Below are 22700 nucleotides of genomic sequence, written 5' to 3'. Positions count from 1 at the left end.
GCATACGTGGTGGTGGAATTGCTGAGTCGAATGGGGTATGTGTTCTAAATGCTGACATAGTCCTAAAGGCGCTTCCAAAAATGGTTTCCCAGTTGACTTGCCACCGGGAGTGAGAGGGTACCTATTTCCCCCAACCCTGGACAACACTTGATAGTAATGAGCATTTTAAGATTTGCCAAGCTGGAGGTGCAATTATTGAAGTCTCCTTGCTGTTTTAAATCACGTTCTTTTAATTATGAGTTAAGTTGAGACTACTTTTCCTATTGGCTTTCGTTTACAAGAGCTTCCTGTTCACATCTGCTCATTTGGGGTCTTTCAACGATTCTTTCAATGTAAATTAGGGAAATGGGCCGACCGTCACATGCATTCCAAATACCTCTGCAGTGTGTACTGAAGGGTTTGGTTTTTTGTTTTTTTGGGTTTTTTTGGACTAAAGCTTTTCATTTTTTGTGTGTAGTCAGATTTATCCATCTTTTCCTTTGTGGCTTCGGGGGTAAGCTGCCACTTCAATATTTTATGGCTAGTTTTCAATTGTCACCCAACTAGAGTATAGGTACTTTAACAGCGTTGCCTAAAGATTCTTCCATAATGCCTTGTGCTTAGTAGACATGCCTTAGGTATCTACAGATTAGACAGATGGATCAATGGATAGATAGGTGAGAGAGAGAGAGAGAGAGAGAGAGAGAGAGAGAGGAGATAGCTGACACTGTTAACCATTGCCTCCTTTCAAAAAAAAATGTGTTTTAAATTCAAAATGCATTATGTGTTTTTCGAAACATTGTCTCTCCTTCATTTTCTCAAACTTTTTTGGAGCTTTACCCTGCTGTCTCCCTGACCCCCGCCCCCCCTTCAGCCTTCCTCCCCAGCTTCTTTCTCTTCTGTTTGGCCCTGAAAAACTGATATTCACTCCCTCTTGCTTCACTGTCCATACGTTCTTTGGTAGGAATGGTGCCACGTGGTGGCTGGGGGTGATCACCCCAACTCTATCTGCGTCCTCCCAAAGCCACCTCCAAAGCAGATGAAGAAGAGGAGGGGGAAGAGGAAGAGAGAAAATGCGAGTGAGTGACGTGTGTGTGTTGTCATCCTTCAGTAAAGCTTGAATCATCTTAGAGGACTTTGCTATTTCTATGGTAGTGAGGTGAGCAGGAGCGGGGTGCTACGCATGCACGTGCAGCCCGGTCGCTGTGGCCCCTCCCCTCCCTGCACCGCCACCGCTCTGTCCCTCTGGTGAGGACCCTGCTGCCGGCCCCTCGTCCACCCCTGCAGCGTCACCATCCTCTGGGCGCCCCGCAAGTGCCTTCGCCTGCACGTGCTCACAGTAGGACCATTGTCCCCCTCACGTCCCTTCTCAGGAAGGAGACAAGGGGTCCCTCCAGCTCCCCCAGCCTTTTCCATCTGTCACCAGGTCATCCTCAGACCCTTTCCCTCTTCCCAGCAGCCACTGTCTTAATCCAGATCTTTGTCCCGCTTCCCCCGAACCAGCCTCCAGCTTCTGCCCTGACTCATCTCTTGCCCCTTTTGGTCTCTGTGCCCCGCTCCCCCTCCCAGCCCAAGGGGTTTTCTAAAATTCACATCTGACTTCATCAAGGGTGAGGCAGAGTACCCAGGTACCCAGACTTCCCAGACCCAGGGCGCCTGTCAAGTGTTCGTGGGTCTGAAGTGAGAGGGGACTTTAAGAGATTAGGCTCCCGGGAGTACCCCCCAACTCCCCCTCCCAGTGCTGACTCAGTCTCGCCCTGACTCAAACCCTCAATCCAGTTCTGGTCTCATTAACAGTTTCTTGTGTATCTTTCCAAATACATTCTATGCATATCAAAGCATATGCACTTTTCTTTCCACTCAGCTGTCAGCTCACTTTTCATCCTGCCCTGCAGTCACTTTTTCACTCAGCGAAGCATCTGCGAGATGGATCCCTGTGACTACAAACAGCCCCCACCTTGCTCAGATCTTTGACAGCCTGGGACTCCACTAAATGGAGGCATCATAACCAATTTAACTAGTCTGCTATTAATGGTCGGTTAAGCTTTTCAAGTTCTCTGCTGTTACAAGTAATGCTGCCGTGAATATCTTTGTGTTTAAGCACCAGAATATTAACTCCAGGAGGCTGTGTGTTTGGCAGAAAAAAGATCCCCAAAGACGTCCGCATCCGATTCCCCAGGACCCGTGAATATGTTACCTTAGGTGACCAAAGGGACTCTGCAAATACAGTTACATTAAAGATCTGGAGGTGGGGAGAGCATTCTGCATTATCCGGGTGGGACCTAAATGTAACCACAGTGTCCTTGTTAAAGGAAGGCAGGAAGGTCAAAGTCAGGATAAAGGTGAGGGGGCCATCAGAGAAGGAGCACAAGGGCCTCTAGAAGCTGGACAAGGCAAAAAGACGCATTCCTTGACTGTAGGGCTTCTTGTTTTTTAAGTTTTTATTTAAATTCCACTTAGCATACAGCATAATATTAGTTTCAGGGGTAGAATTTAGCGTTTCATCACTTCCATACAATACCCAGTGCTCATCACAGCAAGCACCCTCCTAATCCCCATCACCTAGTGCACCCACCCGGCCACCCACCTCCCTTCTGGGAACCAGCGGTTTGTCCTCTGTAGTTAGGAGACTGTTTCTTGGTTTTCCTCTCTCTCCCCCCACCCCGCCCCATGATCATTTGTCTTGTTTCTTAAATTCCACATATGAGCGAAATCACATGGTCTTCGTCTTTCTCTGACTGATTTATTTCACTTAGCATAATACACTCTAGCTCCGTCCACGTTCACACTGCTGGTGGGAACGCAAACTGGTGCAGCCACTCTGGAAAGCAGAATGCAGTTCCCTCAAGAAGTTAAAACTAGAACTACCCTAGGATCCAGGAAATGGACTACTAAGTATTTACCCAAAGCATGCAAAAATACTAATTTGAAAAGATACATTCACCCCGTTGTTTATGGCGGCATCCATAGCCAATCTATCCATTGGCTGTCTACGATAGCCAAACTGTGGAAGCAGCCCAAGTGGCCATCAACTGGTGAATGGAGAGAGAGATAGAGATAGAGATAGAGATGATAGAGATAGAGATAGAGATAGAGATACAGATGTAGATTAGAAAGATAGAGATAGAGATAGAGATAGAGATAGAGATAGAGATAGAGATACAGATACAGATACAGATACAGATACAGATACAGATACAGATGTAGATTAGAAAGATAGAGATAGAGATAGAGGTAGAGATAGAGATACAGATACAGATACAGATACAGATACAGATGTAGATTAGAAAGATAGAGATAGAGATAGAGATAGAGATAGAGATACAGATGTAGATTAGAAAGATATAGATATAGATAGAGATACAGATGTAGATTAGAAAGATAGAGATAGAGATAGAGATAGAGATTAGAAAGATATAGATAGAGAGAGAGATAGAGATACAGATGTAGATTAGAAAGATAGAGATAGAGATATAGAGATACAGATGTAGATTAGAAAGATAGAGATAGAGATAGAGATAGAGATAGAGATACAGATACAGATACAGATGTAGATTAGAAAGATACAGATAGAGACAGAGATAGAGATACAGATGTAGATTAAAAAGAGATAGGTAGATATAGATATAGATTAGATGATATAGATATAGATATAGACATAGACCCAGATATAGATACAGACGCACAATGGAATAGTACTCAGCCACAAAAAAGAGTGAAATCCTGCCATTTGCCGTGACATGGACCGTGAGGCTTCTGACCTGCAGATCTGTAAGGCGCTAAAGCCATGTTGTTTCAGGTCACGTTACAGCAGCAGGAAGAAACGAACCGGTGCTTAGCTGATTTACTCTCCTCTCTTTGCATCCCAACACCAAGAACCACGCCTGCCGACAACCGACAACCGGGAGTCTACTACGGATTTGTTGAATGAGGTGAAGGGTATGAGCGATTACAACCATAAAATAGCTCCGAGCAGTGGCACCGCCCTCTCAATGAAGAAAAGCCTGGAAAACGTTGGTAAAGTTGTCGAACTGCCAGTCAAACAGGCTGCACCAGTTTACATTCCCATTAACAGTCCCCGGCTGTGTCTTCCTCCCCATTCCTTCGCCTGACTCTACGGTCATCGTTATTTTGCCCAGATAATTGTGAAAAATGGCGCCTCATTGTTCTGCTGTGAGTTCTTTAGTAACTGAGTGAGTCGGAGCTTCTTGTCAGATGTTTATTGACCGCTTGTACATCCCTGCTTGCAACCTGCCTGTGTGCTTATCTCCCGTTTTTAAAAACTGAGTTATTACGCTTGTTCACTAATTTGTGAGAGCTCCTCACATGGCCCGGATAAGAGTATGTAAATCTATTCCCTTGGTTTGTCCTTTTACTTCGTTCCCGGTATTTTTTGCCATGGAGAAAATTTTAATTTGACAAAGGCGTGAACGAGACGCTCATCCTACTTTGGCAGAGAGGAGAGGGGAGATCATTCCGTCGCACCTGACACGAGCAAAGGCTCAGAGATAAGAAAGAACAAGGAAGATTAATATGACTGGAGCAGTTAGGGGAGAGAAGGATTGATGAGGTGTGTGTTGTCAGGGTGGGGGGCGGGGAGAGGCGGACAGGAAAGTGACAGGGAAGCGGCGACAGCCGAAAACCGGATGGGGGATTTGGATACTCCACCCTTCAAGACAGTTTCCATGGGCAAGATAATAATCTTTTGCTTTTAATTCCTTCTTGGGTGCCAGGCACTATGTTAGGTATTTAAAATACTTGGTCTTATCCTATCTCCACAGCCCTGGGTGGTGGTGAGGGAATATTATTACGCCCACTTAAAAACTGGAGGGGCTCAATCGGTGAAGTGTACGACATTGGCTCAGGTCATGATGTCATGGTTCATGGGCTCGAGCCCCCCATTGGGCTCTTTGCTGTCAGCACAGAGCCTGCTTCGGATCTCCTGTCCCCCTCTCACTCTGGCCTTCCCTGCCTTCTCTCTCTCTCTCTTTCAAAAATAAATAAACATTTAAAAAAAAAAAACTGGAGAAGTGAAGGTTCAAGAGCGGTTAGATAATTGCCCAAGTTCACACAGTCCGGAAAGTACAAAACATATCTGCCCGAAGTTCATGGTCTCCGTTACTGAACTCATGACAGTCTTATGAGGTATCCAGTTTACACAGGAGGGAACAGAATCTCAGAGAGGTTAATTAACTTGTTGAAAGTCACACAGCATACTGGTGAAAGAATTAGGATTTGAACTCAAGCCTGCTGTCCCCAAAGCCCATGCTTTTCTCATTCTCTCTCTTTATCCATTTCCTGAGCACAGAACCCCCTTAGATTCTGGTTTGACTGGTCTGGCATGGGTCTGGGAACATCACCAAGTAACCCCAGTGTGCAGCCAGGTTGGGTACCCCTGCACAGGCACAGGAAGACAAGGCCCAGGGAGAGGCACCAACCTGTTGAGTTCGAATCTGCAAACAGCAGCCTCCCTTGGGGACCTGACCCACTGCCACCCCAGCCAAGCCCATGTGCCCCCACCGCAGCCCAGCCGGGCCCACAGCAGTTAGGGTGAACACTGGGCAGAGCAGAGAAATTCTTACACAGTTCGGTTTTTCATGCCCCTTAGATTTAAAATCTCGAAATCTCATTCATTGTTTTGCTTTTTTTGTTTTAAGCTTTTTTTTTTTCTTTTCCAAAGTAGCTTCCTTAGGCCTAGGCAAGCAGACCCCTGCCCTTGGCCCTGTGCCCCAGGGGTCCCCACTTTGGGGTGCCTTCCTTGCAGTTCTCTGAATCTCCCTCGAGTACCTGGGACCAGCTGGGGCTGGGAGTTCTGCTCAGGCAGGGCACCCCAAGCCCAGACCAGGGCCTGCATGGGTCCCAGCTTCCAAAAGCCCCCTCCTTGAAATTTTCTCAGGTCCCCATTAGTACCTGAGAAAGGTCCTCTGCAGAGCCTCTGTGGGGGGTCACCCCTAGTCCAGACCTGCACTGCCAGGAGCCTCTGGCGCTGTTTCTACCCTTCCAGATGCTCTCACACCCTCTCCCCTTTGCATGGCGTCTACAAAGCCCCTGAAGGAGCTTCAGGACCCACGCCTGGGGGGATCGTCGAAGCGGTGGAACCGCTTTCCAGGAAAGCCAGTTCCTTTCACTGGCTGCATGAGCCGGGGCCCCTGGAATGTGCGGACATGCTGATGTGGGGTAATTCTCATTCATGCGGGACGGAGGATAGATCCGGGGGCTCTGAGCCACCTGCAGTCCACCACAGAGCCTTAAGTTCGAGGCACCGTTGCAGGCCCACGTGCTGGTTCTCAGCGGGCATATGCCCACCACGGTGCTGCTGCAGGTCTGTGACCCTTGAGGGCGGTGGGAGGGGTGGGGCCCATCTTTACACCGTGTGCCTCCCACCACTGGCATCGAGGATAGTGCCCACACCTCCTCTCCGGCTCTGAGTCGGGCAGTTTCCAGGGGCGGGCGGGCGGCGGGGGGGGGGGGGGGGGGGCATGTCTGTCTCCTCAGAGCTTTGGACAATGCCGGGGATGCCATCGCTTATGGCTGACGGGTGTGGCGACACCACGCTCCCCACCCCCGCCCCGGGGCCCATCTAAAGGCACGCCAGCGACGGACACTGCACAGATGCGCCAGTCTGCTGGCTCCCCCCGGGGCCACTGGCCTATCCTCCACGCTGGTGACGGCGCGAAGAGGCAGGCACCTGGGCCGCGGTGACAGCCATCACCTTCCAGGGGCGCGGTTGTCACGGCCCAATGGGTTCAAGAGAAGATGGGGGCGGGAGTCCCGTTGTGTTATGTTTACGCTACGAAATTCCAAGCGGCAAATTGAACGGGACCCGAAAATGAATCACTGTCTCCCATTCCCGAGCGGGGGGGGGGGGGGGGGGGGGGAGGTCTTGGAGCGGGTCTCACACACGTGGTCATCGGGAACAAAGCGCAACCGCAGCCTGACGTCGGTGAGGGTGACTCACCGGCAGCGCAATGGCTGACTGTCCACCAGCATCCAAGGAGTGACACCGGGGAGCCGCAGAGCCCCAAAGACCGACGCAGCTTCAGGGGCTTACGCTCGCAAGGCCACGGCGTTGTGAGTTTAAATGGTGCTATACCGCCTGTTACTTGCGGTGGGAAGTAGGAAACCAGCCAGGGATGTGCTCTTGTCAGTAGAGAGTACAATGAGACCGGTCCTGGACCTGAACGGGGAGAGACAGTGCTGGGCCCTCTGAAGAGCCTTCACCAGCGCTCATGGGCCGGTAAACAATTAAGTGCCTCTTCTCTGCCCGTTATTCCAAGTCTTCATCAATAAATCATCAGACTCCGCATGGATTTTATAACACATTTTTCATCAAATATTTTCCAGGGGCCCCAGACACCCTAAGGATCGTTCTGTTCTTTGGGCTTGGCAACTCTGTGAAAATGCACATGTTTACTAGTTTTTATCCTTCATTTCATGCTTCCCATGTTCCCCGCACCATGCTAAGCACGTTGTTAGCGTTATCTCATTTCGTCCTCATATCACCCTCTTTGAGGACGGTTCTGGCATCATTTTCCATTTTCTACCCGAGGAGTCCAAGGCGCAGAGAGGGAGACTAACTTGCCAGAAGTCACACAGCTGAGTAGGTAGCCAAAGCAGGGTTTGACCCAGAACGTGTGCACCCACGGTCACACTCCCCTGTCCTCGGTCTCTGTTAGGTCTCAGAGGGGTTGGAGTGTCTGTAACCGGGCAGCCCCCCTTCCCCCAGCCACAGCAAACACGGAGAAAAGGTGAGAGGCTGGCTGGACGTGTACTTTCGTCATTGGGGGTCCAGCTCTCTGAGCCTTCATCCCCACCATTGCACACTGCAGCCTTCCCTCTGCTCCCTATTAACCAAAAAGCCCAAAGCATCCTGCTAAGGAAGCTTCCCGGGACTGGGCTCTCCTGGGCTCCAGAGAGGAGTCAGCGAAGGGGAAACAGGCGGGAAGGAGCTGGGTGGGGGCTGGAGGGGCAGGACGGGGGCTGGTGAGGGGAGCCAGGCACCGGGGAGAAGCAGATGTGTGTGGAGGGCCCCGGAGGTGCCAGGCACTGGGCCTCGCGAGCGTCATATCAACGCTGTGCAGAGATCTCATTATGACGGACGGACAGACGTGGAGGAGTCCAAGGCTCAGATGCGGAGCTGTCACTGGGTGTGATCAGCAGAGCCGGGTCCGACTCCGAAGCCATTGTGCCCTAGGCAGAGTCCCAAGAGAGCAGAAGGGGAGGAGCGCAGACGCTGGGCGAGGTCACGGGAAGGGGTGATCAGTGCTCCTGGTCCCCCGGCTTTGCAGAGAAGGCCCCCTTGCAGGGTCCTGAAGGAGCCGTGTGGTCTGAGCATGAGATGTCAGAGGCGGAGAGCCACCTGCACCAGGCCTCCCTGAGCGTGCAAACCTCAGGTGACCCCTGTCACCTCCCCGTGGAGCCGCCTCTTCTGGTAACACCAGCTGTCACCCGGCCTCCCACGAGGCCCTTGCTGACCCCTTGCTCCAGCCCTCAGCCACCTGCTGTCCAAGGTGCTCGGCGCAGCTCCCCGGGGGCTTGGTGGTGACGAGGCTTTGTCTCCCAGAGAGATTCCAAGCTCCCCAAAGGAGCTCATCTCTGTCGTCTTGTTCTCCAGAAATGCTGCAGCCCGCACCACCAGGTGGGTGGGTGACATCTGGCTGGTGGATGTGCAGGCTCCTCCTCGGGCCACAGAGAGGACACAGGATCCTGGACACAGCCTGGAACCGGACAGCACCTTCTCAGCTGCCCGAGGCGCTGTGTCCTTATGCGGGAAGGGACTGTCTGGGGATGCCCGGGACCCTAGGTACTGGATATTCAGTTGGATCAGCTCCTACCAGGGAGATAGGGATGCAAAGCCAAAGGCCCTGAAACAAGCAGGAAGGCGGGGGGCTCCAGAGGAACCCCACAAAGGAGAGCACACGGCTGAGGGCTCTTTAACCTCGTCACCAGAGGAACTGGGTAGATCCCTGCAGCTCGGCGAGGACCTGGGTGACGGGAAGACAGATGAAAAAGAGGCCACCATGTTGGGTGTTCCAGGGCACCTGTCGGACGGGTGGGCCAGGGGGCCCAGACCGGCCAGGCAGGCTGGATCCCCCATCAGGGGTCAGCTGTCACGACTGTCAGCCACATATTCAGCTAGGTTTCTGGGGTGCCCACCATGGAGCTGGCACCGTGTATAGAGATGAACGTGAAGACACTGTGTCCCACCCCCAGGGGCTCCCACCTGCTCCGGGGAAAGACAGCTGCCTTTCCTCCTCCCCTCCAGCTCTCTCCCTCCTGGCTCCTCTTGGCCAAAGAGAAGCCACATAAAACGTGTTGGTGTTAAAAGTCCTCTCTTCCCCCTCATGATGAGCTGTAGGCTGCAAGTGAACACGAGAGACACGGGATAAAATGTCCTGTTTAACAGACAGTTGGGCACCTAACGGATGGGGTTTGATGGATGGGTAATATAGACCAGAGCCCCAAAGTAGGATCTGTGATGGTGCACCTACGGTCCCCTGTGGGCCCAGCCACTGGCCAACACCATCTGACGGGTGAGCTCTAGACATTCTCACGTGGAGACAATAACCTCAACCAACTGCTAAGTCACCCTGCCCTTCGTTGGACAGCGTGCCGGTCTTCACAATTTCCTATGTTTTTCTTCTGATTCTTTACGGCATGCCTGCGTTTTGTGGGTCATTAAGGAAAGCTTGGTGGTCCTACAAACTCCATTCATTCACTCTCAATTACTGAGAGGTTGATCTGTCGGCAATATATGACGAGGCTCTCGAGGAAGTCTCAAAAAGCAACACATTCCATTCCTGCCTTCTGTAGGCTCCCCGAAGTTGGGAATTATGGCCCGTTTATCTCGAGGCACTTAGCAGAGTGCCTGGCATGTAGTAGGTAAACAACAGGTGTAGAATGAATGAAGGAATCAATGAATGAATGAATCAATGAATGAATGAATGAGTGAATGAATGTTCTTAGAGGCCCGTGGTCCTACAAGATGTCCTTGTGGTTTGAAAGCCACTGGGCTCTGCTCCACATAAAGACTATCAAGGTGACAAGAAAGATGTGGGTGAGATGTGTCTCCGCCCCTTGATGCCTGAACTGTTGAGCTATCCCTCTGCTCCTTCTGAGGCTTCTCAAAAAGGCAGAACCCTGGGACCCACCCCAGGGAGTCTGACTCTCTAGGGCTGAGGTCAGGCCGGTGATTTCCTGGGTGACTCCAATGCTGACAGCACTGGACCACACATTTGACAACTTCACATTGGCCCAAGCCAAATCCCAGTGGTCCATTTGGATGCCTCTGCCTCCTTTTCACAATGTCACATGTAGTGACCTTGATAGATTTGTCAGCCTAGCTTTCCTCTCTTCTGATGATACCCCCCAAAAATCACACACACACACACACACACACACACACACACACACACTCAAGCATATGCTCACACAAATGCACACACTCCTTTGGAGTTCCCGCTCACCACCATCTTGCCAATCGTCCGCCTTGCATGAATCAGAGCCCAGTCTCAAGGGGCAATAGTCACCTCACCCAGTATCCCCACTGATAACCTGGGGGTATTGATATCGACCGGGGGCTTTCGTTTGTGAGAATTGCCACTTGAGAGCCTGTCATGCATAATGGATGCTATATAGCTATTCATCTCCCCCATTCTATTTTAATGTCACCTAATTCTTCCTTGGGATCCAGCTGGACACCTGGGACTTGATTAGCTCTCTGCTTCCCATACCAAGCTGACAGTTCAGATGGGGGCCAGGACTTTGTCCCACGCTCAGCAGATGCTTAGCCAGTGAACGGACTGTGTGCGTGGGGCAGACCTAGCCAGACTCTGGAAGCAATGGAGGTGGGGGCGTGCACTCTGCTCTGCCCTAGGCAGAGAGAGCAGAAAAGATTTAAATGTATGGAGCAGTGAATTTTTTTTTCTTACTGCCGTCTCAATCTATCTGCCTATAGAATAAGATTTGCATAGTGGTGTTGGGGAGAGCTCAGCAACTTGTGATTTAGGGATGTAAATTGCTTTTTAATTTGGAAGAAAAAATGTTTGGTCTCAAGCAGGGTTCTCTTTAGATGTACAGCCCAGCCTGGTGAATTACTCTTCCGGCTACAGGGCATCGGTTAAAGACTCTCCGGTGCGCCCTATAACTCCGGGGGGGGGGGGGGCAGTAATTGCTGCGCTAACTCCTAAATTTCCCTCTGGCCAGAGTGCCGCGATCCATTCTCGTTTAGCAAATCTGCTCGGGATTTATTATTTTCTTTTAGGCGTACTCCAACCTTAAATTTCCCCCTTTCATAACGTCCGTATTGTTTGCATACATTTGTGCCCTGGGGCCACCCAAACGTGCCCTTCAAGGACATAAGTTCCTGCCCCTGCCTTCCAAGGAAGAAGTGGTCATGTGCTCAGATAAACAACCACCACCCGGGGCGCCTGGGTGGCTCAGTCGGTTAAACGTCCGACTTCGGCTCAGGCCATGATCTCACGGCTCGTGAGTTCGAGCCCCGCGTCAGGCTCTGTGCTGACAGCTCGGAGCCTGGAGCCTGTTTCAGATTCTGTGTCTCCCGCTCTCTCTCTGACCCTCCCCCGCTCATGCTCTGTCTCTGTCTCAAAAGTAAATAAACGTTAAAAAAAAAAAAATTAAACAACCACTACCCAGTAATCACTGGTCCAGTGCGCACGACATCCCACACCTGTGCTAAGCGTATGTGTTATATATATTTACATACATATAGACATATTAGTGTTCATATAGATACATAACACATTATACCATATATTTGTGTGTATGTATCTGTACACACATATCTACACGTATGCATGTATGTGTGTACGTATAGTTTTGTAAGTAGGGGTAGAATTATCTCCCACTTTGCAGATGAGGAAACTGAGGCTCAAAGTAAAGTATTTTTGGTCACACACCTGCTATGTGAGCCAAGGGTAGAAGGTTCATTCAAGTCACAAACTGGTTGTAGCCACCGTGCTTAACTTTCTGAACTAAGGCAGAACCTGGCTAAAAACAGACCCTTGTGGTAGACTGCAGGAGACCTTCCACTCACCAACACTCTTTCGGGGCATGTCTTCAGCACCCCCACAAATTCTCCTACAGTCAGGCAGCCCATGTGCTTTTGTGTTATGGACCAGGCTATCTCTTTTCTTTTTTTTTTTAAGTTTATTTATTTTGAGACAGAGAGAGCATACGTGTGTGAGTTGAGGAGGGGTAGAGAGAGACGGGGGCAGAGAGAGAGAGAGAGAGGATCCCAAGCAGGCTCCCCTCTGTCAGTGCAGAGACACATGCAGGGGCTCAAACCTACGAACCATGAGATCATGACCGGAGCCGAAATCAAGAGTCAGACGCTCAACCTACTGAGCCACCCAGGCGCCCTTGGATCCTGAGGTGCCTTCTCTATCTTGAGAGACTGAGAAATGCTTTGCTGACATTCTGGCACCCTCGTCAGCCAGATTCACTCTGCTAAAACAAAAGCACCTATATTTGGCATACCTTTCTTCGTGAGCCCTCACTGGGCTCTTCCTTAAAGGAAGTGCTTTCTTCCTTAAGCACTTTACAAATGGACGATTCCACAACTGGACTCAGAGAGTTTTCCAGGCACTAACACCAAGGTCAATGGCTTTTAGCTTCATAGTTGGAAATTGACTTGGTTTTGTTTCCGGTTTTGCACATCAGCACCGCATTTGTTGGTGGGAGCATTCTCTCCCTCTCTCTTGTCTCTTTCTGTCTTGAGCGATCCCAGAGAGTGCATCTCTGAAGTCATATTATCAATCTCTTTTCCCGCTTGGAATAGAGTTGTATGAGCCCAGGACTCGAATGAGATAAATGTCTGTGAGGCTCTGGCAGGGCTGGCCCCCCACCCCCTGCCTCTCTGCCCCTCGTAGCTGGGTATACCCTCTCCATACTCCACTTTTCCTGGGCTTCCCCTACCGCATCAAACCCTGCATCCTTCCCACTCGTGTGAAAACCCTAGTGAGGAAAAACAACGAAAGAGGTGTGGGTGCGTGTGCATTCTGTCTGTGCCCTGTGACCGGTGCCGCCTGTCATGCACCTGCCCCCCCCCCGCCCAAGCTGGGGGAGCACCTGACCCCTGTGGCAGAAAGACACCCCAGTGACCCCCAAACAGCACCCAAACTCATATTTTCCCAGCTCCAAGCAAAACGAAAAAAGGAATTAATTCTCTCTCGTCCTTGACTTTTTCTTCCAAACCTCAGCTCATTCAGTACTGGAGTTTCCCTGACATGCTCTTACCCCCCCAGAGCGAGCTTTAGCATCTGTCCTTGGCTGCGACTCTGCCTTTTGTGTGTCTCCTTCCAACATCCACGCTCAGACAGAGCTCCCCGTGCACCCACGGCTCTGCCTGCCACGCTCCTTGTGGTTCTGCCTCCTTCTGCTCAGTAGAGATGGCAGTCAGGACTGCTGGCAGGGTTCAGCCCCTGCCCCGACTGGACGGGCCTCAACAGCCCTTTCCGGGAGTCACCAACTCCAGGCTCCTCCACGACTGGGATACTTGAATTAACATGTCTATTCCCAGACATATATAGAATTATATATGTGAGTTATTTTTTAGACAGTTTTTCTGCCTTAACAAAGAGCTTCTACGTTTCAGCCTCATGAATATGTCTGAATTTCAAAGGCCCTGGATCATAGACAGATCTGCAACCAGGGATTCAGGCTGAGTAAACATTTCCACCTGCTCACGCTCATGTATAAGACATAAGGCTTTACTGAAATACATAAACAATGATATCTTTGAATGGAAGTATACACAGAGAACACTGTCTCCCGGAGATTGCTAATTTTTCCTCTCAGAAATCCCCACGAGTCCTAACCCAGGGATGGACACACAATTAAGGACCTGTCTGGTGGCTAATTAAACTTTTCCTTCACCTCCAAACGGAGCACATTCATTTCGTTCCTGCCTCCAGCCCAGTACCCGCTGGGTCCACTGGCTGCTGAGTGAGTGTGTTGATTTCAGCTACTCAACAAACAAAATATTTTGCATGGTTCTCCTGGACCAGGTGAGAAAGGTGGGGGGGGGGGGGGGGGAAGGGACTCCAAGGAAAAGGTGCATTGTGTTCAGCCCCCTTCCTCTCCACTATCAGCTCACATCAATTTCACTCTCCCAGGTCAAGCGGCGGCTGGGACCCGTGGTGACCTATGTAAAGCCCGGGCACCATGGGGATCACGGTCAAGGAAACTGATACAGGATTTTCTCCTCCAGGATAAAGAATGATGAGGAGGCAAGCATGGTAAGTCAGCAGGCCACAAGAGGAGGTTACCTGCAGAAATCTGTCCCCCAGGGGACCAGGGCATATGCCAGCCCTCCCCTCCCCCTGCTCATCTGCCTGGTCAAGAGATAGCTGAATGAGTGAGCTGAGCCCTCCACACTCCAGTGGCTGAGGGAAAAGAAGGGATCAGGAGATGGTCCTCTGCACACCTCAGAGGGACGGTCACCCAGCTTGCTACAGCAGCAATGGCCCACAGCGAGGGGACTACTCAACAACCACCAATTCAGAACTTGTGATAGTCCAATAAGAGACAGAAGCTCAGGCGGGTCACAAAGAAAAACAATGGCCCATCTGTACCGGATGCTGTGATGTACCACCTAGACTAGGAATGAAGATCTTTCGCCTACCCGCCCTCTCCCTTCTGGAGCTTCTGGGAGGCTGTAGGCAGACAGACAACTGCCAGCCAGCCCTCTTTGGGAATTGCCTTGGCATATCCAAGGTCATGCCCACTTTCCAGGACAGATAACACTGAAAACCTGATTGGGTACGGGAGTGTAAAATCTAAGCCCACTCACCTCAGCTCTGGACAACCCTGAAGGGCCATACTTCAGAGCTCTTCATGAAATCAAGCTTGGTGCACACTGCCCATCAGAGTTCAGCTTCTCCTCTTCCCAGTCCTGTTTCCTTCCCTCTCTTCTGGGGATGAGCCCAAGAGAACTCCCCAATAGACCTGCAGGCTGCTGTCCATCTCAGTCTCCTTGCTGGGGATCCCTCCTGGACCTCTATTCAAGGGGCCCAGAAAGAGGATGACCTATCAGAGAAAAATACACACCTCGCCAAGGAGAGTTCCTCTCTTGATCCTTAAATGTTACGTAAAAACCCACCCGCTGTCTCACTGGACCCTGGTTATTTACTAAATAGTGTATCTCTAGTCATTTTCTTTTTCTTTCTTTCTTTTTTGTTGTGGTTGAAAAGATTGATACCTCAACAAAAGATGTTGCTTGAAAAAAAAAACTTCTTTTAAGTTTTTACTTAGGTTCCAGTTAACATGAAGTATAATATTAATTTCAGGCATACAATCTAATCACTTTCTTTTCTCTTCCAGGATAACTGGTCCTTTCAGTGTTCCATTTCTTCTGTGGTCAATTTAGAAAGTTTATTTGCTATGAAATGACCCATTTCTTTTAGATTTTATAATTATTGCTCAAAAGTGACACATATTATTTCTCTTGTATTTTAATTCCTCTTGGCTTTGTCAGCTTTCAAATTCCTTATCTCTGAGACTGAACAGAAAAACAGAGCACTCTTTAGCAACCAAAAGCAGCAAACACACACACACACACACACACACACACAAAGACTTTCTGAAGCCGAAATGGGGATTTTCCAACTAACCAATGTGGCACATGAAAGAAAGGAAAAGGTGGCACCGGTGAGACGTGAATTGGTGGCCTAGAGAATCATGTGAAAATAATATACACTAATGCGCAGGGCGAAATATAAAGAGATGAACCTCATGAAGGGAAAAATTAGAGAGTTGGAGGAGGGAACCACAACACATGACATGCAAGTGTTGGGGATCTAGAAGAAAATGAAAAGGGATCACATAGCGAAAAGGTAATAATGAAATACATTGAATAAATAACACCCAGTCTTCCTGGATGGAGGATAATGGGTTCTCTGGAAATGAGAAACATATACATCTTAAATTCAGAATCTGGAAACTGGAGGGAGACATTTCGAGGGACTTCTAATAACAGTCAAGACCTAAAAGCACTAAACTATTTGAGCAACACTAGGCCAGCAGGGGCAGTAGGGTGGGGAAGGAAGTGAGAGACATTCCAAATATCTCTTCCAGGACCGGAAGAGGGGATGAAGGGGAAAGAAAAAGTGGGGGGCAAGGGCTAACGGTTTTATATCCTAGGGCAACAATGGGGGGAAGGCAATATAAAAATAGAACACCTTGCTTAGGGGCGCCTGGGTGGCGCAGTCGGTTAAGCGTCCGACTTCAGCCAGGTCGCGATCTCGCGGTCCGTGAGTTCGAGCCCCGCGTCAGGCTCTGGGCTGATGGCTCGGAACCTGGAGCCTGTTTCCGATTCTGTGTCTCCCTCTCTCTCTGCCCCTCCCCCGTTCATGCTCTGTCTCTCTCTGTCCCAAAAATAAATAAACGTTGGAAAAAAAAAAATCTTAAAAAAAAAAAAGAACACCTTGCTTGGTAAAAGAATATCTTGCTTATAATAACAATAAAAGAAAAATAAGTGATTATGAGTACAAGCAACCAAAAAGGTTAATAGTATGTACCAGTTTTGTTAGAATGTACAGATTAACAAAGGTAAAAGATGAGTAACAATTTGATCAAACCAGTGAAAATACGGAAACAGAAAAAGTAATGTAAGATAAATCATAACCATAAAGCAATATGAAAGGGAAGAAAAAGCAGGGATATAAGCTTTTAAATCATTTGTGAATACATTGAATTATCTCTTTAAAAGACAGAGCTATGGGACGCCTGGGTGGCTCAGTCGGTTGAGCGTCCGACTTCGGCTCAGGTCATGATCTCACAGTCTGTGAGTTCGAGCCCCGCATCGGGCTCTGTGCTGACAGCTCGGAGCCTGGAGCCTGTTTCAGATTCTGTGTCTCCCTCTCTCTGACCCTGCCCCGTTCATTCATGCTCTCTCTCTGTCTCAAAAGTAAACGTTAACAAAAATTAAAAAAAAAAAAAACCCAAATCTTAACCATTTAGAAATTAAAATTTATAATCTTAGAAAATCTTCGTATTGAGAGAGGGATATTACAACTTCTGAAGAAGCCAGTGAAAAGAGCACTTTATACAAAACCCATGGGTCAGGAAAAGCCATACTCATAAAAATGAGTAGCCTTAAATGCCTTAATCATTTAAAATTAACATTAAGGTAGCTCAGAACTCAAGAAATTAAAACATGTAAACAAAAGAAATTTCTTAAAACTAGGACTAGGAAACTCACCAAGACAAAAATTGAAATGAAAGAAACAGGAAAACATTTAAAATGAGGGAGAGGGAATATAAATCTAAAATCAAGTACTTTGAAGCGGACGGTAACGTGAAATATGTCTTTACAAACTCGATTAAGGAAGAAAGAGAGAGATTAGTAATGGGAAAGTGTATAAAGGCACAAATGCAAGAGAAATTAAAGTACAAGAAATTAATCCTGCAACTTTTTGGCAATGATTTAAACATTTAAAAGACGTGGATGATTTCTTGGAAAACACAAATTACCAAAATTGACACCAGAGGAAGCAGAACATCTGAACGGCAATAATGGAGGAAGAAGTAAGAAAATGAGTGGAGAGCTATGATTCAGTAAATAACCCGGGCCCAGGAGGGTCACAGCTGGGTTTTATCTAATACTGAAATACCAGGTGATCCAATGCCAAATAGCTTACTCTCAGCCCTATGAAAAGACGGACAGCACTCTTTTATGAAGACAGCGGAACTCTAGTGTCAGAAACTATTTTAGAGAGACTATTTTAGGGGCGCCTGGGTGGCTCAGTCGGTTAAGCATCCGACTTTGGCTCAGGTCATGATCTCACGGTTCGAGCCCTGCATCGGTCTCTGTGCTGACGGCTCAGAGCCTGGGAGCTCGTTTCCGATTCTGTGCGTCTCTTTCTCTGCTCCTTCCCAGCTTGCACTCTGTCTCTCAGAAATAAATAAAAACGTTAAAAAAATTTTTTAAAAAAAGACTATTTTAAAAAGTCATAGGCCGGGGCGCCTGGGTGGCGCAGTCGGTTAAGTGTCCGACTTCAGCCAGGTCACGATCTCGCGGTCCGTGAGTTCGAGCCCCGCGTCGGGCTCTGGGCTGATGGCTCGGAGCCTGGAGCCTGTTTCCGATTCTGTGTCTCCCTCTCTCTCTGCCCCTCCCCCGTTCATGCTCTGTCTCTCTCTGTCCCAAAAATAAATTAAAACGTTGAAAAAAAAAATTAAAAAAAAAAAAAAAGTCATAGGCCAATATGTCTACAGATGGGAACACTCGATCTAAACAATTAGCTAGTAAAGATGCTTCAAAAGAAAAAATAAGCTAAACTCAAGTAGGATTTATTTAGGAAATGGAGACTAGCTCAGTATCTGGAAATGTATTAACGTAATCCGGTGTGTCGATACATGAAAGGAGAAATTATGTGATCCCATCAGTAAATGCTTGAAGAACACTTGATAGAAGTCTGCAGCCATTTCTAGTTAAAACCTAAATAAAATAGGGACACCTGGGTGGCTCAGCAGGTTGCGTGTCCAACTTTGCCTCAGGGCATGATCTCATGGTTCAGGAGTTCAACCCCGCATTGAACTCACTGCTGTCAGTGTAGAGCCCATTTCGGATCCTCTGTCCCCCACCTCTGCCTCTCCCTCACAATGCACATCCACACACTCTTTCTCAAAAATAAATAAACATTAAAAAAAAAAAAAAAAACTAGCTAGGGGTGCCTGGATGGCTTAATCGGTGAAGCAGCCGACTCCAGCGAAGGTCACGATCTCGCGATCCGTGGGTTCAAGCCCTGCATCAGGCTCTGTGCGGACAGCTCAGAGCTGGGAGCCCGCTTCAGATTCTGTGACTCCCTCTCTCTCTGTTCCTTTCCTGCTCGCACTCCGTCCCTCTCTCTCTCTCTCAAAAATAAATAAAGATTTAAAAACTTAAAAAAAAAAAAACCTAACTAAAATAGTAAAAGAAAATACTCAGATATGAATATAATATAATAAAGATTTAATTATAATAAGTGTGACAAAGAATTAAGTATTAGGTTACATAAATATAACAAAAAAGAAAAGAAAATCTTACTCTAAATGCCAAATGCTAAAAATATATATTTAAATGAGAAGTCAGTAGCTAGAGAGGGATACTTGTTCTCAGTACGATTACTCAATTATTTTGTTCTGGTAAAGGAAATCGGCCAGAAAATGCTATACACATTAAAAACGTAAGATAAAGTGCTCTCTTTTTATGCTGAAGAGATGATTGCATTTCTAGAAAACTCAGTAGACTCTAACTAGAAAAACTTAACAAAGTGTGTAAGAGAATTTGACAAGGTAGCAGGATATAAGGTAAGTATACAGAAATGAATGGCTTCCTTTCCAACAATGTATATGACCAAAGAAAACGAAAAAAAAGTGTTGCATACACAAACTAGAAAATGCTAAGAAAGGAGGTTAATAAGAAAGGCCAAAGGCCCACGGGAAGCAAATTACAAGATTTTATCAAAGAATATGAATATAAACTAAGATCTAAATAAATGGAAACAGGCGTGCCTGGGTGGCTCAGCGGGTTAAGTGTCCTGCTTTGGCTCAGGTCATGATCTTATAGTTTGTGAGTTTGAGCCCCGTGTCAAAAGCAGCAGAGAGCCTGCTTTGGTTCCTCTGCCCCCCTCTCTCTGTGCCCCTTCCCTGCTTGCATTCTCTCTCTGTCTCTCTCAAAAATAAATAAACATTAAAAAAAAAAAAGAAATAGTCTGCTAAACAAATGGAAACAGATAAAATATTTGAGAATGGAGAGACTTGGTATTGTGCCAACTAGACTTTCCCAGCATTGGTATCTATAAATTCAGTGTAATTCCAATTTGAACCCCAATAGGATTGTTTGAACTGGATAAAATGATTTGTATATTTTTTAAATGTCTGAGGCTTGGCAATATATTAAAAAAAAAAAAAAAAAAACAGTGAGCACTTGACTTACCAAATATCACAACATGGTATAAAGTCCCTATAAACAGGGGCGCCTGGGTGGCTCAGTCAGTTAAGCGGCCGACTTCGGCTCATGATCTCGCGGCCCGTGAGTTCAAGCCCCACATCGGGCTCTGTGCTGACAGCTCAGAGCCTGGAGCCTGTTTCGGATTCTGTGTCTCCCTCTCTCTGACCCTCCCCCGTTCATGCTCTGTCTCTCTCTGTCTCAAAAATAAATAAATGTTAAAAAAAATTTTTTTTTAAATAAAAAATAAAACAAATAAAGTCCCTATAAACAAATTAATGTGTCATTCCCATAAATGCAAATAAGTGAGTCTGTGCAACAGAATAGAAAATCCAGAGATAGATTATAAAATAAGCGAGAAATAAAACAGTAAACCTGGCATTTCGATTTGTGGGGAATAAAAACAAAAAATAAATTTCAGGGGCACCTGGGTGGCTCCGTCAGTTAAGCGACCAGCTCTTCATCTAAGATCAGGTCACGATCTCATGGTTCATGAGATAGAGCCCCATGTCGGGCTCTGCTCTGACAGCACGGAGTCTGCTTGGGGTTCTCACTCTCCCTCTCTCTCTGCCCCTCCACTGCTCATGCGTGCGTGCTCGCTCTCTCAAAATAAATAAATTTTAAAAGTAGTGAAACAAATAAAAAGTACAAATAAATTTCAGCGGGCTGAATGATTTAAAATGTGAAAAACATAAAAATTACATCCAACAGCCTATCTCTTTAATCTGGAGACAAGGACTCCGTCCAAACTGCTACTAGAAAACCAGAAGTTTTTCAAAGCAGAGCAGAACTTATGTATAGCAAAAGATACTAAAAATTAGGTCGACACACACAAGATAGACTTGGGAAAATGCAACGCGGTAGATAGACAGAGTTAAACCTGTATTATGTAAAGAGTTCACACAAATCGACAAGAATCGGACGAACGACTGATAGAAACATAGGTAAAGAAACTACGAAGACAATAATCCACGGGAGACCAGATTTAAATGACCAACAAACATGAACTATGTGTAAATTCTGAAGTAGTCAGGGAAATGTAAATTAAAGTAGCGATGACGGTGTGCAGCATGGTGACTATCGCTAATAAGATTATGTGGCATATTTGAAAGTTGCTAAGAGACTGGATCTTACAAGTTCTCATCACACACACAAACACACAATTCTGTAACTGGGTATGGTGACCAATGTTAACCACACTTGTCGCGGTGATGATTTTCCAATATATACAAATATCGAATCAGTATGTTATACACCTGAAACTAATACACTCTTACATGTCAACTCTAATTAAGAAAGTAACGATGAGCAGTCACTTCCTAAGCTATCAGGTATGCAAAAATTAAAACACTGGAAATGCCTTCTGCTGGTTTCTATGTGGAAATATGATTTATGACAGCCATTTTGGAAAGTGATCTGACAGCATCTATTAAAATTAAGCTATTACAATTAAGAGTAGTCTCATTTCTCAGCGCTTATCTCATAGGAATAAAAGCACCTGTATATAAGGACATACATACAAGAATATTTATTGCTTGTACAGAAAAAAAAAAAGTGAATTCCTATCAATTAGGGATAGTTGAACAAATTCTGGCACATTTTTCATACGACAGTCTGTTATGCGAGCATTTAACAGGCTGCATTAGCGCTGTGACAGCTGACCTGTGGGTTGCAGCTCCGAGGTGGAGTGATTTTCATGAGTTACTGTTGATAAGAAGAATAAGATAAAGAAAAGTGTATAAGATTCATGTAGAACAGTCACTAAAAAACTCAGTGATGTCCATGTATGGTGATATATGTGTGTGTGAAACCATCATATTCATGCATGCATGTAAAATTATGAGTGTGCATCTAAAAACAGATTTATTACAAAGTGTCATAAAATAAAAAGGTGTAGGAGTGTGCACGGAAAGGAAAGATGACTTTTGAACAGCCACAGGGCTGATGAACATATTAGAATTAATTTGGTGGGAAGACCAAGTCTGCTCCTGCCCTAGTCCTTGTCACCACCTTGGTCATGACATTAGAAAGATATGGAAACTATGCTGGTTACACTTGCAGATAAAGGAAAGAAAGCTGAGATAGCTATTATGCTTGAAGACAGAAATAAGGTTCAAAACAAGCCCGAAGATTTAGCCCAGAACTATAAAATGAACATTAGTCAAGATAAATATGAAGTCCTGCATCTAGATTTGAACCTGTCCGTTTCCTCAAACCATCTGTGTGGGAATTATCAGTTTCTAGCCTGTGAACTCCATGAAGTCACTGAGTCTGTCTTATTTATCTTTAAATCCCCACTAGCGACTACCCAGCATAGTGCCTGGCCCATAATCACACAGCAAAGAGCCTGAACAGCGTCTGGTAGGACTGGGGAGACAAGATACGAGACCAACCTGCACAGGAGGAAGGCAGGACAGCCATGAGGGGTGCCTACCGTGTGTCAGATTCCGTCCCGGGACACTGTAACCCCCTAAGATCCCCGGAGAGAATATCGATACACTTCGCAAATAAAGAAAGGAAAGGTAAACCAGGTATGTTCCTTGTCCCGAAAAACAGGGATTCGAACCGAGGGTTTACCTGACTCCAAGTTTTCTCACGAAAACTGGTGGGAGAACAAATATCCCTTTAAAAGCATGGAAGGTGGGGGAGCCTGTGTGGCTCGGTCAATTAAGTGTCGGACTCTTGGTTTCAGCTCAGATCGTGATCCCAGGTTTGTGGGCTTGAGTCCTGCATCAAGCTCTGTGCTGATAGCATGGAGCCTGCTTAGGATTCT

Source organism: Puma concolor, chromosome C1 (assembly GCF_028749965.1).
Source record: "Puma concolor isolate L17-30 chromosome C1, mPumCon1.1.hap2, whole genome shotgun sequence".
Lineage (NCBI taxonomy): Eukaryota > Metazoa > Chordata > Mammalia > Carnivora > Felidae > Puma > Puma concolor.
This window is presented reverse-complemented; position numbering follows the sequence as displayed.